Raw genomic sequence first — 20,832 nt, 5'->3', positions numbered from 1 at the left:
AAATTCTTCTAAAGGTAAAATTTTGAGCCAATTATAAAACTGACAAATGCTCAAACTTACTTTCCCTGAAGGATAATGTAAGTATCATTACTTTGAAGAAGAATTGAACATACATAAATGAACTGCAGTTTTGAATATCAATAAGAGAACCTGAAAACAAGTAACTCCTCTTTAAAAGTAATATTTTCATGTGATTTTTGAAAGCTGATACTTTACATTTTGAAAATCACAAACCCATAGTGAATGTCATAAAAATATTAAATAAGACTTCCTTGATTATTTTTAGTAACTAAAGTGAATTTAAGGTTTTTTCTTTTTTTTTTTTAATTTAGAGACTAATTGTCCCTTTATTTGGACTTGGGGAGACCATCTGGATGACTAAATTGTGGCAGTCCATCTAAAAACATAAACTGTATTTTAAGAAATACATATAAACATTTTGGTCAATGGAAGTAACTGGTAAGGCCACATATGTGTGAGAAGAGCAGCAATTCAAACAGAATATATTAAATATCAGAGTGCCCAAAACTGACATCTCTTATAGAGAAATTCCAACCTGATTCTATTCAATTCCTACTTGGAAATGGCCTGGGAAAATGTTTCTTCCACATTTTTTTATACAGAATGTCTAAGACCACCAGCACATCTTCGGATGAAATAATTGGCTTGAACTTCTGAATACTTGGTGGCCCAGAGGCTGTGAATAGATGAGGATCCAGAATCGATGACCTTCTAAAACTTCTGTTGTTTCCATTTCAATGACTCTTGCTGCTCTGCTTCTTTCTTTAATTCTGCTTCTCTCCTATTCCACCAGGTTCCTTCCCTTTTACCTCAGACCTGAATTTATCTTCGGAAGGAGAAAACACTTGCTCTCCAAGTATGTGTTAGAATCTTTCAGCTTCTCACTTCTGCCAATGCTTTCTCTAAATACTTATTTTTCATTTCTATGTATGATGAGAAAGAGGATGAAAAGAGCTTAGGGTTCCAATGAAATGTTCGCAGAGATGAAGGGCAATACACAGGAAACACACAGGTTAATACGTGTATATTTAACACTTCTACTCATGTTATTGCTTAGAAGATAGCTCCCAATCCTAATTTCCCTTTGTGATGCAGTTTGAAGCTCTGGGAATGTGAACCATATTTACATAAAATGTAGGCAAGAAATGACTAGTTTTTATGTTATATTTCGTTTCTTCATGTAAGTAGAACCCAAGTCAAATATTTCTATTATTAACAGGAGAGACACAGTTACTAATTCTCAGGCTAATATCTGTAAATTCATTACATTTAGTTATCTAAGAAAATCTCAGAATAATATTCAAGATCTATGTTTAAACTAATAGCTGAAGTCTACCAATTTGCAATACTCTTTTTCAATAACAGAAGTAAAACTGTGGATTTTAATTTAGCTATGGCATACTTAGAACTGAATGAAGTTTGAAAGTTTTCTGCCTCTAATTTTTTGAAAGTCATTCTTTATTTTTTTCATGGAAAACTATAGCCTCTTCACAGGCTGACATACATAAAATCTGAGGCTTGCTTGTGAAATAAATTTCACACATCCTGTATTTCATTAGTTTAAGGAAAACACATGCTGCTTCAGCTGGATAATTTGGTCGTTTAGGAGCAGTGTCTTTTCCTTTTGCTTTTCTTGTAACTGATTGTTACTCTCAAACTAAATGATTCTCCTTTAGGTCCTGTGCCCAGTCTCTTTTGTGTCTCCCCAGAAGTGTCTTAATGGTCATTTATGACATTCATAAATAACTTTGCAATTGTTCATTTATCTTTTTATAAACACACTTATTTCCCCAAGGTAGTTAACCTTAGAATATATATTCCAATTAATATTCTTTGTCTTAGCAAAGGTGGTCAGTATGCCTTGAGCTCCACTTTTTCTATCACATACTTGTTGATCATAATACTGCATTTAGTTGCATCAAATTCTTTTTACTTCTTTAATCCAAAGGTATTTTCATGCTACAAATAACTAATTAAAAGATTAATATGCAAAATGAGAATAAGCCATAGCCTACGTTTAAAACATAATGTAGATTGAAAATAAATTCTTGACAACATTGAGTTTACCTCATATGAATGACATTAGGATTAATTGCCCATCCTTTGTATAGTGTCCCAAAGTATAGGTTTATTTTTAAACACCTTACAGCTAGTATACGTCTATGCAATCATTATTTTAATTTATATATTAAAACATAAACATGCATTAACCAAATTCTACACAGCAAGTATTGTGTTGGGTGTTTCAGTTACAGAACATTCCTTCCTAAGAAATTAAGATAGCTTTTTATTCAATGTAAAACAGAAAAACCCGCCTTTCCTATGTCTTCTGGTTGACGTTTTTGTGAACCACAAGGATAAAGTAAGATAAGTTTCACAAACAACATATTACAAGCATTGGTGTCTGTTAATAAACCAGCTTTCTAACCTAAATAATTAATGACTGCACGTTTCTTAAGAGGCAAAATATATGATAATTTGACATTGTTTTTGACCTATATACCATTAATAATACCTAGTTATAAAAATAAACACTTTATAATTGAGAGAACTTTTTAAATAAAGAGGTAACAGTAACTCAAATAACATATTTTACTTATACTTTCAGAAGTTTAAAATAAAAATACTTTCAGTAAAAATTTATCTTTCCTTTTCATAACTTTTTATAAACTATGTTTATTCCAATTCCTGTTGTTGAATTTGAGCTTTACTATTTACTGTAGATATAACCTTTGAGAATTTTTTAAGCTTTCTAAGCTGTAGTCACTTTGTTTGTAAAATTGCATTATATAGTGTTTTAGATAATTAAAAGAGATTATATATATATGGCTGACAAATTATAAGGGCTTAATAAATGTTATCGTTATTTTTATTCATATGGATTTAACTCTAATAGTATGAAGATTTCTCTCTCTAATTCCCTGCTGAAAACATATTTAAATAAATATCTTCTCAAGAGCACTTATTCTTTCCTCCTCTGGGGGCATCCAGCTTTCTATGAGATAGAATCTTGTGTCCTTGGAGAAGTCCTTCAAATAGTACCTGAGTGTCAGTCAAATGGCAGTTATCCCACATCTATTATAGTTAATGCCTTTCAAGATATTACCCTCTCTCAAGCCCAAGGACTATAATTATTTGGAAATAGATTTCCACCTTAATATTGGTGTGCTTTAACCTGTTTGAAAGTGAGAGGTCAAGGAATATTTAAATTACAGTGTATGTTTCCTTCTGATTCAGAGTGTTCAAAAATTTTTAAATGAATATTTCAATTAAATAGGTATTCTAAGGCTTTAAAAATAATAGGAAAATTTTATTGGGTTAATTTTTACCCAATCATGACTACCATCTGTCCACTCACCAAGGCTCTTTCAGAAGCACTGGCACGGAAGGCTAGACGAGCACTTGGACTCTCATTATTTAAGTTGATTTCTGGCTCTTTGAGTCACTCTTCCTTTTTTGTATTCTCACAGTGGAACACTGAGAAATAGTGTTTGTATAACTGCCAATACAGTGAAACTGAGTCCCCACAAACAATCCTATATAAAAGTTCTGCATCATTTTATTTCTATAAACCAAGTCTTTACTAACATATCAATATCACCAAAAAGCATTGTGGAAAATTACTTTCTTCCAAGAGACACTGTTTAGAAAAAAGTAAAAATCAGTTATAAAGCCACAGCCTCTACCAAGTTTAGGATTATGGTAAATAGTTTGAAAATAAAATAATTTACTTCTTGCATTACATCGTAGCATAGAGAAGTGGACTCTCAGGGATTTAAGATAAGATAGATCTACTTAAACAAAAGACAAATCATGAGACAAATAAAATGATTATATACATCGTGCACAAATAGGAGTTTCACTGTCCAACCAAATAAAAGTCTTTGTATATTCACGAGACAGGGCAGGGGACAGGAGATGCTTGTTAGATACTGACTTTTGCGGACTCACACATCTGCATAAGGATCTTGGTCAATAACTTTGCCTAACACAAAGGACATGGAGAGAGTTAACTGTTTAGATTGCCAAAAGCAGTATAAAAGTACAAAAGAAGCTGAAGCCCACCAGAACCATTCCGTATGGATATAATAAAGCAGCAGGAGTTCAAAGTACTGTCAGCAAAATATTGAGTCATGGGCCTCTTACCAAATATATGACATAGTTAAATATTTTTAAATGTGTAGACTTATTAGGAGAAACTTGTCCAATCTTCTTATTTTAAATCCCCATCTAGTTTTCATTATTACAGAGAATATGTATCACAGAGATTACCTGATTTTCTTTTTACCTGACTTTATTTCTGAGATATCTTTTGCTCAGTTATAGAAGAAACTTGTCCAATCTTCTTATTTTAAATCCCCATCTAGTTTTCATTATTACAGAGAATATGTATCACAGAGATTACCTGATTTTCTTTTTACCTGACTTTATTTCTGAGATATCTTTTGCTCAGTTATAGATAGTTCAAAAAAAAAATTCTTGAGTGTCTGCTATGAATTAAAACAAGAGGCACAGCAGTGAATACAAAATCAAGATCTTAGCTTTTGTAGAGCTTAGTTGTAGGAAAACACAGCTATGATCAAATAAATACATATTTTGTCAGGCATATATATTCTAAGTTAACTTTGTTGTATTTATAAAATATATTTATATAATACTGGAGTATGGGAATATCTGTCTAGTCTTCATTAATTCATTCAATCATTTATTTGACATAATTATTGAACACTCACAATATGCCACAATACGCCTATTTTAGCTAATAGGGTGTCACAGTGAACCAGCCAGGGAAATCTGCTTCCATACCAGAAGCTTATGTTCTAACAAATAATTAATGAAACTTGCCCCCACAACATTTGATTTTATGATAGCCTTCTGGCATGAAGAAAAAAAAAAGGTAGATTGAATTTTGAAGAAAAAGTCCTCTGAGTTTTACTATGATGTTCAAATGAATATTATATCCTGGTGAGAACTGGAAATATGTAAGATTTATTTACAAATTAGGAATCTATGTAATTACTGGAAGTCATCATAATTATCTCACTCTCTTATTTTTGCAAAACATCAAGAGGTCAGTGAGAAAATTATACTCTGCTTGGGGCCACAATTTAGCGTTGTGGCAGCAGAATGCAATTCCAGATCATTTTATCCTTAAAAATTCTCTAATGATGATTCTATTCACATCACATAGTGTGATTTTGCATTGTTACTTTAATCATTCCTGTATTTCACAATAACTCACATTCTATAAAAAATTTACTGATAGAAATTTGAGTAGGTGGTTTACTTTTAAATTTTTACACTAACTTTGAATTGGCAATTCATACACATAGTGTGTAAATCACATTTCATGAAAATATATAGTGTAAATTAAGTATTCTTTCCCCACCCCACAGCATAGACATCATGGAGACCACCATTATTATCTTTCTTGTGCATACTTCAAGAAATATTCTAAGGACACCTAAATATAAGGTACACATATGATATATGTAAATATAAGGTATACATATGATACCCTGATAAATTAACAACCAAGCTAAGACACATTTGAGAGTGAAAAGGTATGCAAGTAGGTAATTATGCCAGGAGAACAGGTGAAAAATAAGAAACATCCTGGGCAAACTGAAACGCATAGTCACCCTAACTATACATCCTATGTTTATGTAAACATTTCTTTTAACATGATTCATATAAGAGCACAGTTTATGTTTTTTTTGCACCTTCCTTCATCACATAGAAATATATCTGGGTGCATTTTCAGATGATTATACATAAAAGTGTTTTATATTGTCTGTATGGTTATGTCATTAGTTTCCCTGTTGACATTTAGATTATTTCCATTATTCTACTATTACAAATAATTTTGCAACGAATAGCTTTACACCATTTTGCTTATGTGTAAGTATATTTGTGTGATAAAATGTTAGAGTTCAAGTTCTGGGATTAAAAGCTAGGTGATTTTTTAAAAATTTGGTGGATACTACCAAGCTATCATTTTGAAAAGTTCTATCAGTTTATGATAGCCAGTACAGTGGTTACCACAATCTGTTACACGTCACACATGTTAAACTTGTTAATAGTTTTAAAGTGATAACTTGTTAGTTTTCATTTGCATTTTAATGCAGCATTCATTTCAGAGCCATTAGAACTTCCTCTTACTCATATTTTCTATGAAATCATTAACCTTTACCTTATTGATTTATAGAAGCTAAGTATGATATTGAATTTTACATCGATATGATTTCTCCTCCATTTCAAATGCATTCTTATTTTGGCAATATTCATTTTTCACCAAAGGAAATGCTAGTTCTTTAAATGATTTAGTTCCTCAAGTCATACCTGAGGACTCGTGTAGTTATAAGAGACAAAATAAATATATAATGGGGATTTTTGCAAATGAGATATTTGATGCTGAATGACTAGGCATCTTCATTCCTTCACTCTTGCATCTATTAAGTATTTATTTTGTAGAAACTTTGTAGTGGGCACTATGCCAGGTGCTATAAGTAAATCCATGAGAAAGATGCCCCTCAGGTGGTTATTAGTTAGCTGCCAGTAGGATATACTCTGGCAATAGCCTCAAATCTTCGTAGACTGAAACAACAATGGTTTATTTCTCGTTCATGTGATATTAAAGCTGTAGCAACTGCAATTTAGCTGTGGCCCCACTATACCTTGGTTGTTTTCTGTGGGTGTTTTTCATTCCATCAAATGGGCAATGTCCTAGTACTATGCTGTTGTGGAAGACAAGGAGGAAAGCTTCCATTGGCCCTGTGAAGATATACTGAAAAATCAATTTGCAAAAGCAGATTAATTAGAGAAAAGACACACACATTTATTTAATGTATATGCATGACAGCCTTCGGAATGAAGACCCAAAGATATAAGGAACAGTATCCATTTTTATCCTTAGGTTCAACAAAATATAGACAACCATGTAGAGATATGATTGGACAAAAAATATGTTCTAATGCTAATAGGCTGAGTGAGAAAACCCAGGAGAACCTGTCCGTTCAGATTCTTTTTGGCCTTTTCTGAGCATGAAGTCTTTCCTTCCAAATATGGGGCAGGATCTTCTCTGTAATGGGGGTCACATAACCTACAGTCAAATAAGGTAGGTCAGATAATTTCTTTATGGCCAATTTTCACACAGAAAGGCAGAAGGAAAGTAAGAGTAATGTTTTTAGGGCTTATGGCTGGCTTTGCAGAAAAGGAGTTCTGGTTTCTATAACTCACCTTGGGGAAAAGAGATTCTAGTTTCTATGGCTAGCCTTGGGGGAGAATAGACCCGAGACACATGTCCTGAGAAAAGTCAGAAAAACTTGCTTCTGAGGCCTTCATTTTGGGGTAGTTTTCTGAGGCTCAATACTGTTCTCATGGCACAAGGGAAAGTAGAGAAGTGCTAACCATACCGTAGCTCTTAAAAGCATCTTCTCAGTTAGGTATACACAATATTCTGCACACATTCCATTGAGTGGATTAAGTGACATTGTAAAACCAGAATTCAATGAGATGAGGAAATAAACTCCTCCCTTCAAGAGTTATTGCACCTCACATGGTGATGGACATAGTTATATAATCCTCATACAAAAGGAGCAGCAGTGAAAACAATGTTATAATCAATCATAGGCAAGGCCACTGGCCACAAACATTCATTTCCCACTCTTCTACAGCATCAGACTCTATGTATAGGATCTTGATATAGACTTGCATCGGTTCCACTTTTAATCTTTGTGATTCATCTAAGTATGAAAAAGCCAAGTTGTCTGCACACACACCTGCAACATACACTGTGCAATGGTAAAGTAAGGACCACATAATCACATAAATATTCCCTTTTAGGTAGCAGAAGTGGAGACAAAAAACAGTTTTTGTTCTATAGCAATCCCAAATTTGGAAGATAGGGAATATTCCTTGATTAACCCTTCCCTTTTCTGCTCTCTGAAAGTAGCCCCAAAGGTCATTGTACTATATGGCCCTTCGTGTTGCTCTCTAGGAGTTCCTCTCTTCTCCATTTTCCTCTTGCACTGTAACAAGATACACCACTGAAGACTAAGCTCACCTCAGCCTGTCTTCCTCTTGTGGGAAGTTGAATACTTGGTGTTTTAGGTATGCATTAAGTCTTTCTGTTTTGACCTAGGGTGCAGGGCTCCCTGAGCGAACTGTATGTTTTGTCTGCTTGCTTCTGGCGAGCTCTATTTGCCTATGGTCCAAGCCACAATTCTTTCCAAGACAGGTCTTAGTCTCTCTCTCTCTCTCTCTTTCTGCATATTTACATTGTGAAGTCATCTCTCCATCAAAATTAAGACACTAAATGGTCCTCTGACTCCCAAAGAGTTAGTTTTTCTCTGTGGGTGTGGTGGGGCAGTCATAGGTTGGATAGGATTGAGTAGAATCAGAATTCTCCAGAACATAGTTTCTTCAAATAACAGATGATCCTTATTTCAAACCCATACACCCAGACATCACTAGACACTCTGAATTTGCCTTTAGAAAATAGGCTGAATTCCGAATACATGTCAGAATGACAATGACAAGAAAAAAAAAAGTGGCAACTCAAAATCTAGCAGCTCAAAGCTAGATTTGATGGTTCTTGGAAGAAATTTCAGGAAATATTATTTAGAAATCCAAAATTTAAGATAGGTATAAAATGTTGATTTCCTTACTTCTTTTTATTTTCTAGCACTTAGAGGCATATATTGTGTTAGGTGATCTTGTAACGCCAGTTCTTAGGCAGTTAGTTACTACTTATTAATTGACTCCTCCAAAATGAGGAACAGAGGAAATAAACAGATCCACAGCCAAAGACATTTTCTCTTGCAATATTATGCCTACCAAAATAAAATTTAGAGAGATATCATATATCAATGGCTGTCATATTACAAAATTGAGGAAAAAACTTACACTGCAAATCAAGGTGAAATTAGGTATTTCCTAGTATCATTTATTTTTCCTCCCTCAATTAAAATCACTATACACCTTTTTTTTTCCTCTATAAATATTTACTGAATGGTTTACTCTTTGCTAGGGACTGTGTTATGCACTTCAGATGAGGAATACGAAATACAAAATTCCTTATACATTGTGGAATAAAAGATGCAAGACAAAACAAGCAGTGCCGAAGCCACAGGAACCACGTTAATTAGAAAGAAGCAGGGTGCTAAATGAGGAGGCAAAGAGATCCTCTTGGGATATCTGGGATTATTTCACAGAGAAGAAACCTAAATTCTTAACCTAGATTCTCAAAGAATGAGGAGTAAGCAAGTAGATACTGTGAGTGGAGATGACACCAATGAAAATACAATGGACATGAGAAAATAAGGGCACTGCAAACACAATTACACACCCAAAGCCTAATTTTCAACTAAGGAAACTTGAGTCCCAGACTGCCCAGCATTGTAAAATGTACTAAGAGGTTTAGGTTTTATTCTTCAGCAGACAAAATGCACTGCCTTTTTTTTGTTGTTTAATTGAGGAGTGGTATGATTCCATAAGGGATTTAAAAGAGTAAATCTGTTAGGACTGGGAGATTGATTGGCATGGGAAGATGATAGCAAGGAGACCAGGCTATTAGAGGAGGAGGGCAAACACACTCTGATCTGATCTGACACCATGGCCATTTTCTTTCAAAAATGTTTTTGGAAATATTTTATGGTTATTATTTTTAAATAAAATAGCTCCTACTCTTGATTTCACTACAAATGTTAAAATATTGCTATCACTTATAAGACAAAACCATAGGCTAAGGTATAATGCTTGTAATAGAGCATACTTGGTAAATACAAATGCACAGCTGCTTTAATTAATTTCTATGAGAAAAGTAAAAAAAAATTTTGAATACTTTATGCAAAATATAACAAGCTTATAGGCTTTTACATTTTCCAATTCACATTACCATTTCTATCTAAGAAGGCCACACAATAAGATGGAAGAAAACTTGCTTTAAAATCTTTATTTTAAGCAGGGACTTAATGCAGTGATTTTATTCTCCTAATAAATATAACCCCACATAAGAGCTGTCACCATATCCTGTAATAGGCACCAAGTTTGAGCCAAACTAATTAGCAATAAATCTGCCAGAACCCACTCAAAATATTCTCCTAATTAATCAGAAAAGAAATAGATGAATTGAAAAATGTTATTATCCCATGAAAGAAATTTTATCATCAATTTCTGTGGTTACTTAACTGATTTGTCTGTCTTCATACTGGCACACCCATCAGTCTTTGCTTTATAAGTCAGTTAAAAGTTTTCTGATCACCTGGGATGAAGGGATTATAAAAAGCTAGAAGTACCAAATAATCATGATTTTTAGCTGGATTATATTTATTTGTTTGAGCACGCTTCACTAATAAAACATTTTTCTTTTATTTCATATACTAAAATAGTTACCTCCATTTTTTTTTAAATCTTTAGCTGATTTCTGTTCTTTAAAAACCCTCATTTACTTTTTACTGTTTTGGTTTTTCTGTGTAGTAATTTTTTTTCATCTCTTCCTCAAGAGTTTCCATTGAATGTTTTCAGAATACTTTCATCTAAATTTTAAATGTCTCTTGAGTGTAGCTAATTAAGCTTCATTAAAGCATAACAATCTAAATCTTAACACCAATAATGAGCACTTAATAAAACGAAGACAACCTTCCATTTGAAGATTAACAAATTGGCTCTATATGTTCTTTTCCAGGCTAAGGAAACAGTCTGCCATCTGATATAAATTTTACCTTAATATTTGTACCTTTATTGCTTTATTCCATGCTTTTAAATGGTTAGAACATCATGGGCTCCTTCCAAAATTTCTGAAGGAAAAATATTTTAAAGTTCTCATTAGTCTTCAAAAGTATAAAGTATGGAAAGGTGGGAAGGGTAGAGAGAGATGTGACTTTATAGCAGCGAAATGTGCCAAACAGTACCTCAACTTCATGGTAAAGACTAACATCATCAGTGAAAATCATTTCAATTGTGTTTATCTTTGATATTAAGTGTTAAGAATGGTACTTATCTTTGTATTCTTTACCCCCAAAGCCCCATAGCCCCAATCTAAACATGGAAACAAAAAATCAGACAAATCCAAGCTGATACTCTACAAAATACCTGGCCAGCACTCCTGAAATATGTGAAAGTCATCACATGCTTTGATGACTTTCACATATTTCTTACACTGAGAAACTTTGTAAGAGGAAGGTAGTACGTATGATAATTAATGTAATGAGGTATCCTGGATGGGATCCTGGAACAGAAAAAAAAATTAGGAAAGTTCAAGTGAAGTACAGAGTTTCGTTAATGGCGATGTTATCAACATTGGTTTCTTAGTTTTGACAAATGCACCATGGCAATGTAAGATGTTAACTGGATGAAGGTTACTCAGAAACTTTCTATACCATCTCTGCAAATATTCTGGAAACCTAAAACAATTCTATTTTTTGAAAGTTTATTCACAAATAATTTCATAAGAACAGATAATATCACAATGTAATTGTGAAAACAGGCAAAATAGTCTTATGTCTATTCCTGATAAATTATGTATTGATTATTAATAGAACTTCCACACGCATTTTATGCTATAAAATATTTTGCACAGTAGATTTATACCTCATGAGTTAAGTTGTAATCAAATGGCAAGGGGAACATTTTGTCAGTTTCTCTTGACAGTACATTAAACTACCCATAAAATATGGAACATACTGTCTTATGTATACAACGTCGTACAGAGTTCTTGTAAATCCTTCATAGTGTTTCTCCATGGTATCTTTCCTAATAAATATAATCCTTCAATGTAATTTTCAAATGGTATAAAGGAAGTTTCCATCTTCCAACCACTTGCACAAACAGTGTGATTCATTCCTTTCTAAATGATCTGGAAACTCTTTGCAGAATGTCTGCTCTCTTTCCAAAGACATCAAAATATGGACTTATTACTGAAGATTCCATTGAATTTACTCTCAGAGGCACATGCTTATTGAGAAAAATGCTGAATCATCACCTCTCACTTATTATTATGGTTCTTTATTTCCAGAGGTTCAATTCAGTTCTAACAGGTATACATGTGACTCCATTGTATTTCAAAATGGTGAATAAATATATTAGCAATATTTAAATTTATCATACACAAAAATTTTGTATAGACAGGATGGAAATATATGTTTTTACATTTAATTGGAATAAAATCAGTGAACTGTGTTTAAAATATAAACATAAATATTGAGACTAGTAAAAATGTGATCATCCAACGAATATTGTTTTAAAAATTAACTTTTGAAGCAATTACATCTAATTTTTGTGTTGCTCCTGTGCCATTTAAAGAGATACCCCTATTATTGTGAGTGATGGTGGTTATTATGTGTATTGATACTGAATTAAAAATCTCAAATTGATTTTTTAAAGTTATTAAAAATCATTGATCAAGTAATAAGAAAAATTAACTGGAAAAGTTCAACTGCTTATCCAATTTTGATAAATGAAGGAGCATAATTGGAAAGTTTAACCATCATTAAAGATGTCATCTGTGTCACATGAAGTAAACTAAAAATGCGGCAATTAAAATGGGAAAACTTTAGTGTTGTTCACTGAGTGTTTCTGGCTCTTGACCTTTCAGACACATCATTGTATGCATTTTCTTGCTATTTTTTATTATGTGGCGGTCAAGTGAGACACTCTAGTAAGCAAATTATGTATATAAATTTGTTGTGATATTTCTAGGCCAAATATTTAATTGGTTGTGCAAATCTCCAGAGCTTTATTTTTCCTCTGGAAAAGTGACCAACATTATTCCAAATAGTATTTGCCCCATGAAGCTAGGCCCTCCAATGACTCTCAAGTTCCAATGGATAGAGTTGCTTTGTTGACTGTGATCTGTTTTTGCATAGCAAATAACCAAAAAAAAAAAAGTTTAAAGCCATAAAACAGCTTTGTTGTTATAAGTTACTGAGACTTGAGAGTTGCTGGCTAACAGATCATATCGTTGCTTGTACAGTTACAGTGCTACTTGTTTTTAGTACTAGCATTACTCTAGTTTAAAAAGTTGTTTAAATTTCATTTGTAATTGGAAAATAATAATTATATAGGGATATATATGTGTATATATATGGGGTATAATGTGATGTTTTGCTACATATTTACAATGTGGAATGATCAATTCAGGCTAATTAACAAATCCATAACTTCACATAACTTACCTTTTTTGGTTGTGAAAACATTTAAAATCAGCTCGTTTGGCAATTTGGAAATACATAATGCATTATTGTTTATTGTAGTCACCATTCTGTGCAATAGATCACTAAAGCTTATTATTCCTCCTGTCTACCTCAAACTTTGTACCCTTTTATCAGTATCTCCCCTTTTCTCATCTCTCTCCCTCCCCCAGCCTCTGGTAGCCATCATTCTACATTCTACTTGTAGGAGTTGTACTTTTTAGAGTCCACGTATGAGATAATGAACTATTTGTCTTTTTGTGCCTGGCTTATTCACTTAGTATAATGTCTTTCATGGTTATCCATGTTGTCCAAATAACAGAAATCCCCCCTTTTAAGGCTGAATAGTATACCATTGTGTATCTATATAAAACACATTATTGTTATATATTTAACTATTGATGAATACCTAGATTGCTTCCATATCTTGGCTATTGTGAATAATACTGCAATGAACATGAAAGTGCAGATATCTCTTTGGCATACTGATTTTAATGCCTTTGGATATATACCCAGGAGTGGGATTAGTGAATCATATGGTGATACAGTTTTGATCTACCTCCCTTCCCCCCAAATCCCATGTTGAAATGTAATCATCAATGTTGGAGGTGGGGCGTGGTGGGAACTGACTGGATCATGGCGGTAGATTTCTCATGAACGGTTTAGCATCATCTCCTTAGTGCTGTCCTCACAATGGTGAGTAACTTATCTCGAGATCTGGCTGCTTAAAAGTGTGGCACCTTGCTGTCTCTCTCTCTTCCTCCTCCTTTCACCGTGTGATGTGCCTGCTCCTTCTTTTGCCTCCAATTCTGTATGGCCTGCAGAACCATGAATCAGTTAAGCCTCTCTATTCATTTGTGTCATCTATAATTTTTTCATCAATGTTTTAGTTTTCTTTATGTATATCTTTCACTTCCTTGGTTCAATTTACTCCTAAGTATATTTTTATGCTACTGTGAACAGAATAAATTTATGTTCTTTTTCAGAAAGTTCACTGCTTGTGTAAAAAATGCTGTTGGATATTGCAGGCTGATTTTGTACCCTGAAACTTTATTGAATTCATTTATCAGATCTAACTTCTTCTAGTGAATTCCTTAGGTTTTTCTATATATAAGGTCAGGTCATTGGAAAACAGAGACCATTTTACTGTTTCCTTTTTGATATGGGCGTCTTTTATTTCTGACCAAAACTTCCAGTACTATATTGAATAGATCTGGTTAGAATAGGCATCTTCGTTTTGTTCCTGATCATAGAGGAAAAACTTCCAACTTTTCACAGTTGTGTATGTTACCTGTGGGCTTTTCAGATATGGCCTTTTATACCTAATTTATTGAGAGTTTTTATTATAAAAGAACGTTGAAATTTGTCAAATTTGTTTTCTGCATCTATTGAGATGATCATATGGGTTTTATTCTTCAGTTGGTTAATATGGTGTATCATATTGATTGATTTTCATATGTGCAATCCATTTTGCATCCCATGGATAAACCCACTTGATCATGATGAACGACTCTTTTCTTGTGCTGTTGAATTCAGTTTGCTAGTGTTTTGTTAAGGATTATTGCATGTATATTCATTAGGGATGTTGTCCTATAATTTTCATTTATTGTGGTATCCTTGTGATGCTTTAGTATCATGTCATACTGGTTTTGTAAGAAAATTTTTGAAATATTCCCTACACTTCGATTTTTTTGGAAGCTTTTGAGACAAAATTAGTATTAGTTCTTTTTTTAATGTTTGGTAGAATTCTACCATGAAGCTCTCTGGTTCTGGGCTTTCCTTTCATGGCAGAATTTTTATTACTGATTTCATTATCATCATCTTTCTCTATTGACGTGTTCAGATTTTGTATTTCTTCGTGATTCAGCCTTGGTCGGTTGTTTGCTTCTGTAAGTTTTTCCATCCTTCTAGGTTTTCCAATCTGTTGGCATATATTGATTCATAGTAACCTCTTATCATCCATTGTATTTCTGTGATATCTGTTATAATATTTCCTCTTTAGTTTCCAATTTTATTTATTTGAGTCCTCTTTTTTTCTTAGTTTGTCTTACTAGAGGTTTGCCCATTTTATTTATCTTTTGAAAGAACCAACTATTCATTGTATTAATCTGTTCTATCATTTTACTATTCTCCAATTCAATTATTTCTTCTGTGATCTTTATTATTTCCTTCTTTCTACTAATTTTGTTTTCTTATCCTTCTTTTTCTAGTTCCTCAAAGTGTAACATTAAGTTGTTTTTTGAGGTTTTTCTTCCTTTTTGATGTAGGTATTTATTTCTATAAACTTTCCTCTTAGCATGACACTTGCTGCATAAGTTTAGATGTAGTGTTTCCATTTTCATTTATCTCAAGATACTTTTTAAGTTTTCTTCTTAATTTCTTTATTAGTTGGTTGTTCAGGAACATGCTATGTAATTTTCGTGTATATGTGAATTTTCCAAAAATCTTCTGTTACTGATATTTATTGTTATTCCATTGTGGTCAGGAGAGATACTTGATATGATTTCAATATTCTTAAACATTTTAAGACTTGTTTTATGGCCTAACACAGTCTATTCTGTGGAGTGTCCTGTGTATGCTCCAGAAGCATGTGTACTTTGCCTCTGTTGGATGAAATGTTTTATATATATATGTCTGTTAGGTCCATTCGGTCTGAAGTGTCGTTCACGTTCAAATCATCATTCCCCTATTGACTTTTTGTGTGAATCACCTATTGTTGAAAGTGAAGTATTATATTCCCTATGTTATTGTGTTACAATCTATCTCTCCCTTCAGGTTTATTCGTATTTGTATTATACATTTAAATGTTCCACTGTTGGGTGCATACATATAAAATTTTGTTATTTTCCTGAAGAGTTGATCCTTTTATCGTAATAAAATGACTTTATTTGTCTCTCGTTAAAGTTTTGACTTAAAGTCTATTTTGTTAGATAGAAGAGTAGCCAACCCTGTTCTTTTCTGGTTATCATTTGCCTGGAATATCTTTTTCCATCTGTTCACTCTCATTCTATGTGTGTCTTATGGCTAAGATGAGTCTCTTGTGAATGGCATATTGTTTCATCTTGATTTTGTTTTAAATTCATTCATCTACTCTGTCTTTTGATTGAATAATTGAATCCATTTATATTTAAAGTAAGTGTTGATAAATAAGGACTTGCTACTGGCATTTGGTTCATCTTTACTCACTGTTTTGCAGTTATCATATTCCTCTCTTCCAATCTTGCTGTCTTTTGGTGACTTGTATTTTTCTAATGATATATTTTGATTCTTTCCCTTTCCCTTTATCTTTTGTGTATCTGCAACAGCTTTTATTTTGTGTGTGGTTACAATGAGGCTTACATAAAACATCTTGTAGTTTTTTTAATGACCTTATTTTTTATTACAACAAGAGGACACTTATGCTACATTTTGTCTTTTTTATACTTTTGAGTTCAGGGATGCATTTGCAGGTTTGTTAGATAGATAAATGTGTCATGGGGGTTTGTTGTACAAATTATTTCATCACCAAGGTATGAAGCCTAGTACCCATTATTTTTCCTGGCCTTCTCCCTCTTCCAACCCTCCACTCCCAAGTAGGCCCCAATATGTGTTGTTCCCCTCTTTGTGTCCAGGTATTCTCATAAGTTAGCTCCCACTTAGGACAGAACATGTGTTATTTGGTTTTCTGTTCCTGAGTTAGTTTGCTGAGGATAATGGCCTCCAGTTCCATCCATGTCCCTGCAAAGGGCATTATCTCATTATTTTATTATTATTTTTTAAGGATGCATAGCATTCTATGGTTTATATATTCCACATTTTCTTTATCCAATCTATCATCAGTGGGCATTTAGGTTGATTCCATATCTTTGCTATTGTAAATAGTGCTGCAATGAACATATATGTGCATGTGTCTTTATAATAGGAAGATTTATCTAGATAGATAGATAGATAGATAGATAGATAGATAGATAGATAGATAGATAATTTTTTAGATGGAGTCTCACTCTACCACCAGGCTGGAGTGCAGTGGCGCAATTTTGACTCACTCCAATCTCCACCTCCTAGGTTCAAGTGATTCCCCTCCCTCAGCCTCCTGCATAGCTGGGACTACAGGTGCTCACCACCATGCCCGGCTAATTCTTTGTATTTTAGTAGAGACAGGATTTCACCATGTTGGCCAGGGTATTCTCTATCTCCTGATCTTGTGATCTGCCCACCTTTTGGGTGTATACCCAGTAATGAGATTGCTGGGTTGAATGGTATTTCTGTCTCTAGGTCTTTAAAGAATCGCCACACTGTCTTCCACAATGGTTGAATGAATTTGCTCCCACCAAGTCATAAGTGTTCCCTTTTCTCCATAACGTCACCAGCATCTTTTTTTTTAAACTTTTTAATAATACCCATCCTAATTGGCATGACATAGTATCTTATTCTTAATGGTGTGAGATGGTTTCTCATTGTGGTTTTGATTTGGGCAGTATGTCCATTTTAACTATATTTTTTCTTCCTATCCATGAACATGAAATGTTTTTCCATTTGTTTGTGTCATCTCTGATTTCTCTGAGCAGTGGTTTGTAGTTCTTTTAGAGATCTTTTACCTCCATAATTAGCTGTACTCCTAGATATTATTTTTGTTGTGACTGTGAATGGGTATTTGTTTGTGATTTGGCTCTTGGCTTGACTGTTGTTGGTGTATAGGAATGCTAGCAATTTTTGCACGTTAATTTTGTATATTAAGAAACTTTTAGGATAGGCCGAGATGATGGGTTTTCTAGATGTAGAATCATGTCATCTGCAGACAGGGATAGTTTGACTTTCTCTCTTCCTATTTGAATTCCCGTTATATCTTTCTCTTGCCTGATTGTCCTGACCAGAATTTCCAGTATGATCTTGAATAGGGGTGGTGAGAGAGGGCATCCTTGTCTTGTGCCAGTTTTCCAGGGGAATGCTTCCAGCTGTTTTTCATATGCTTGTTGGCTGCTTGTATATCTTCTTTTGAAAAGCATCTGTTCATGTCTTTTGCCTACTTTTTAATGAGGTTGTTTCTTTTTGTAAGTTTGTTTAAGTTTCTTATAGATGCTGGGTTTGTCATATATGGCTCTTATTTTGGGGTATGTTCCTTCAATACCTAGTTTATTGAGAGTATTTAAGATGAAGGGATATTGAGTTTTATTGAAAGCCTTTTCTGCATCTATTGAGATAATTGTGTGGTTTTGTCTCTCATTCTGTTTATGTAATAAATCACATTTATTGATTTGCATATGTTGAACCAACCTTGCATCCCAGGATGAAGCCTACTTGATCGTGATGGGTAAGCTTTTTGATGTGCTGCTGGATTTGGTTTGCTCATATTTCGTTGAGGACTTTTGCATCGATGTTCATCAAGGATATTGGCCTGAAGTTTTCTTGTTTTGCCATACCACTGCCAGGTTTTGGTATCAGGATGATGCTGGCCTCATAGAATGAGTTAGAGAGAAGTCCTTGTCAGTTTTTTGGAATAATTTCAGTAGGAATGGAATTAGCTCTTCTCTGTACATCTGGTAGAATTCAGCTGTCAATCTGTCTGGTCCTGGCTGTTTTTTGGTTGGTAGGCTATTTATTACTGCCTCAATTTCAGAATTCATGTTTGATCTGTTCAGGGATTCAATTTCTTCCTAGTTCAGTGTTGGGAGGGGGTATGTCTCCAGGATGTTACCAATTTCTTCTAAAATGTCTAGTTGATATGTATAGAGGCATTTATAATCTCTCATGGTGTTCGTATTTCTTTGGGGACAGTGGTAAAACCCCCTTATCATTTCTGATTGTGTTTATTTGAATCTTCTCTCTTTTTTCTTTATTAGTATAGATAGTGATCTATTATATTAATTTTATTGAAAAACCAGCTTCTGGATTCGTTAATTTTTCTAACTTTTTTGTGTGTTTCTATCTCCTTCAGTTCAGTTCTGATTTTGGTTATGTCTTGTCTCCCGCTAGCTTTGGGATTGGTTTGCTCCTGGTTCTCTATTTCTTTTAGTTGTGAACATCTTATAGTATTAATGTCCTAATATAAGCTTATAGTACCTTAACTTCAATCACATAAAAAAACTCCACAATTCTACTTTGCGTTCAACACATTTTATGCTATGATGTCATACTTTACACTTATTTATGTCATGTATGATTAACCAATTATTTATAGCTATAATTGTTACTTTTTATTATTTTATTGGTACATAATAGATGTACATAATTTGAAAGTGCATGTGATAATTTGATATATTCATATAATCCAATCAGGGTATTTGGGATATTCATAACCTTAAATATTTATATTTTCTTTATGCTAAGAAAATCTGAATTGTTTTCTTCTAGCTATTTTGAAGTGTTCAACAGATTAATATTAACTATTGCCACCTTACTGATTTATCAAACACTAGGTCTTATTTCTTCTATATAACTCTATAGTTGTTTTTAATACACCTTTTTTAAACTCTTCTGTTGAGTTAACAGTGATTTATACTCTTAAAGTAGTAGAATATTCTGAATTTGACTACATATTTACCTCAATCAGTGAGTTTTACACTTCCAAATATTTTTATATTGTTACTTATCCATTTGTTTCAACTTTAAGAAATTCCTTTAGCATTTTTTGTAATGTTGGTCCCATAATGAATGCCTTTAGCTTTTGTTTGTCTTGTAACATTTTCTTCTTTTCTATATTGCTGATGGGCAGTTTTTCACCATATAGTATGCTTGATTTGGTGATTCCCTTTTTCTTTCAAACTCTTTGAATATGCCATTCCACTCCCTCCTATCTTCCAAGCATTTTGTTGAGAAGTCTGCTGATAACCTTATGGTAGATACTTTATATGTAATGAGTTTCTTCTCTCTTGCCACTTTCTAGATTCTCTCTTTCCCTTTGGCTCTCAACAATTTGATTACATTGTGTCTCATAGTATTTTTTGAACTGATTTTGCTTGGCATCCTGTGAGGTTCCTGAATCTGTATATCCCTATGCCTCCCAAGATTTGGGAAGTTTGCTGAGGATAATGGCTTCCAGCAAACCACCATGGCACGCATTTAACTATGTAACAAACCTGCACAACCTGCACATGTATCCTGGAACTTAAAATTAAATAAATTTTTTTTTTTAAGATTTGGGTCCAGGCACGGTGGCTCACGACTGTAATCCCATCACTTTGGGAGGCCAAGACAGGGGGATCACTTGAGGCCAGGAGTTCGAGACCAACCTGGCCAACGTGGCAAAATTCCATCTCTACTAAAAATACAAAAATTAGCCGGGCGTGGTGGCATGTACCTGTAATCCCAGCTACTCTGGAGGCTGAGGTGAGAGAATTGCTCTAGCCCAGGATCAGGATGTTGCAGCCAGCCAAGATCGCACCACTGCACTCCAGCCTGGGGCGACAGTGAGACTCTGTCTCAGAAACAAAACAAAACAAAACAAAACAAAACAAAAAAATTGGGAAGTTTTCACAAAGTATTTATTTGAATAAGATTTTTGACTTTTTGTCTCTTTCTTCTCCTTCAGGTACTGCCATAATTGTATATTTAATGATGTCTGATGGATTCCTTGTGCTCTTTTACTCTTTTTTTTTGTCCCTGTAATTTGCTAATTTCAAATGACCTGTCTTTGAGTTTACTG

This window comes from Hylobates moloch, unplaced genomic scaffold, assembly GCF_009828535.3.
Source record: "Hylobates moloch isolate HMO894 unplaced genomic scaffold, HMol_V3 SCAFFOLD_6, whole genome shotgun sequence".
Taxonomy (NCBI): Eukaryota; Metazoa; Chordata; class Mammalia; order Primates; family Hylobatidae; genus Hylobates; species Hylobates moloch.
The sequence above is the reverse complement of the archived record's forward strand: the minus strand, read 5'-3'. Positions refer to the sequence as shown.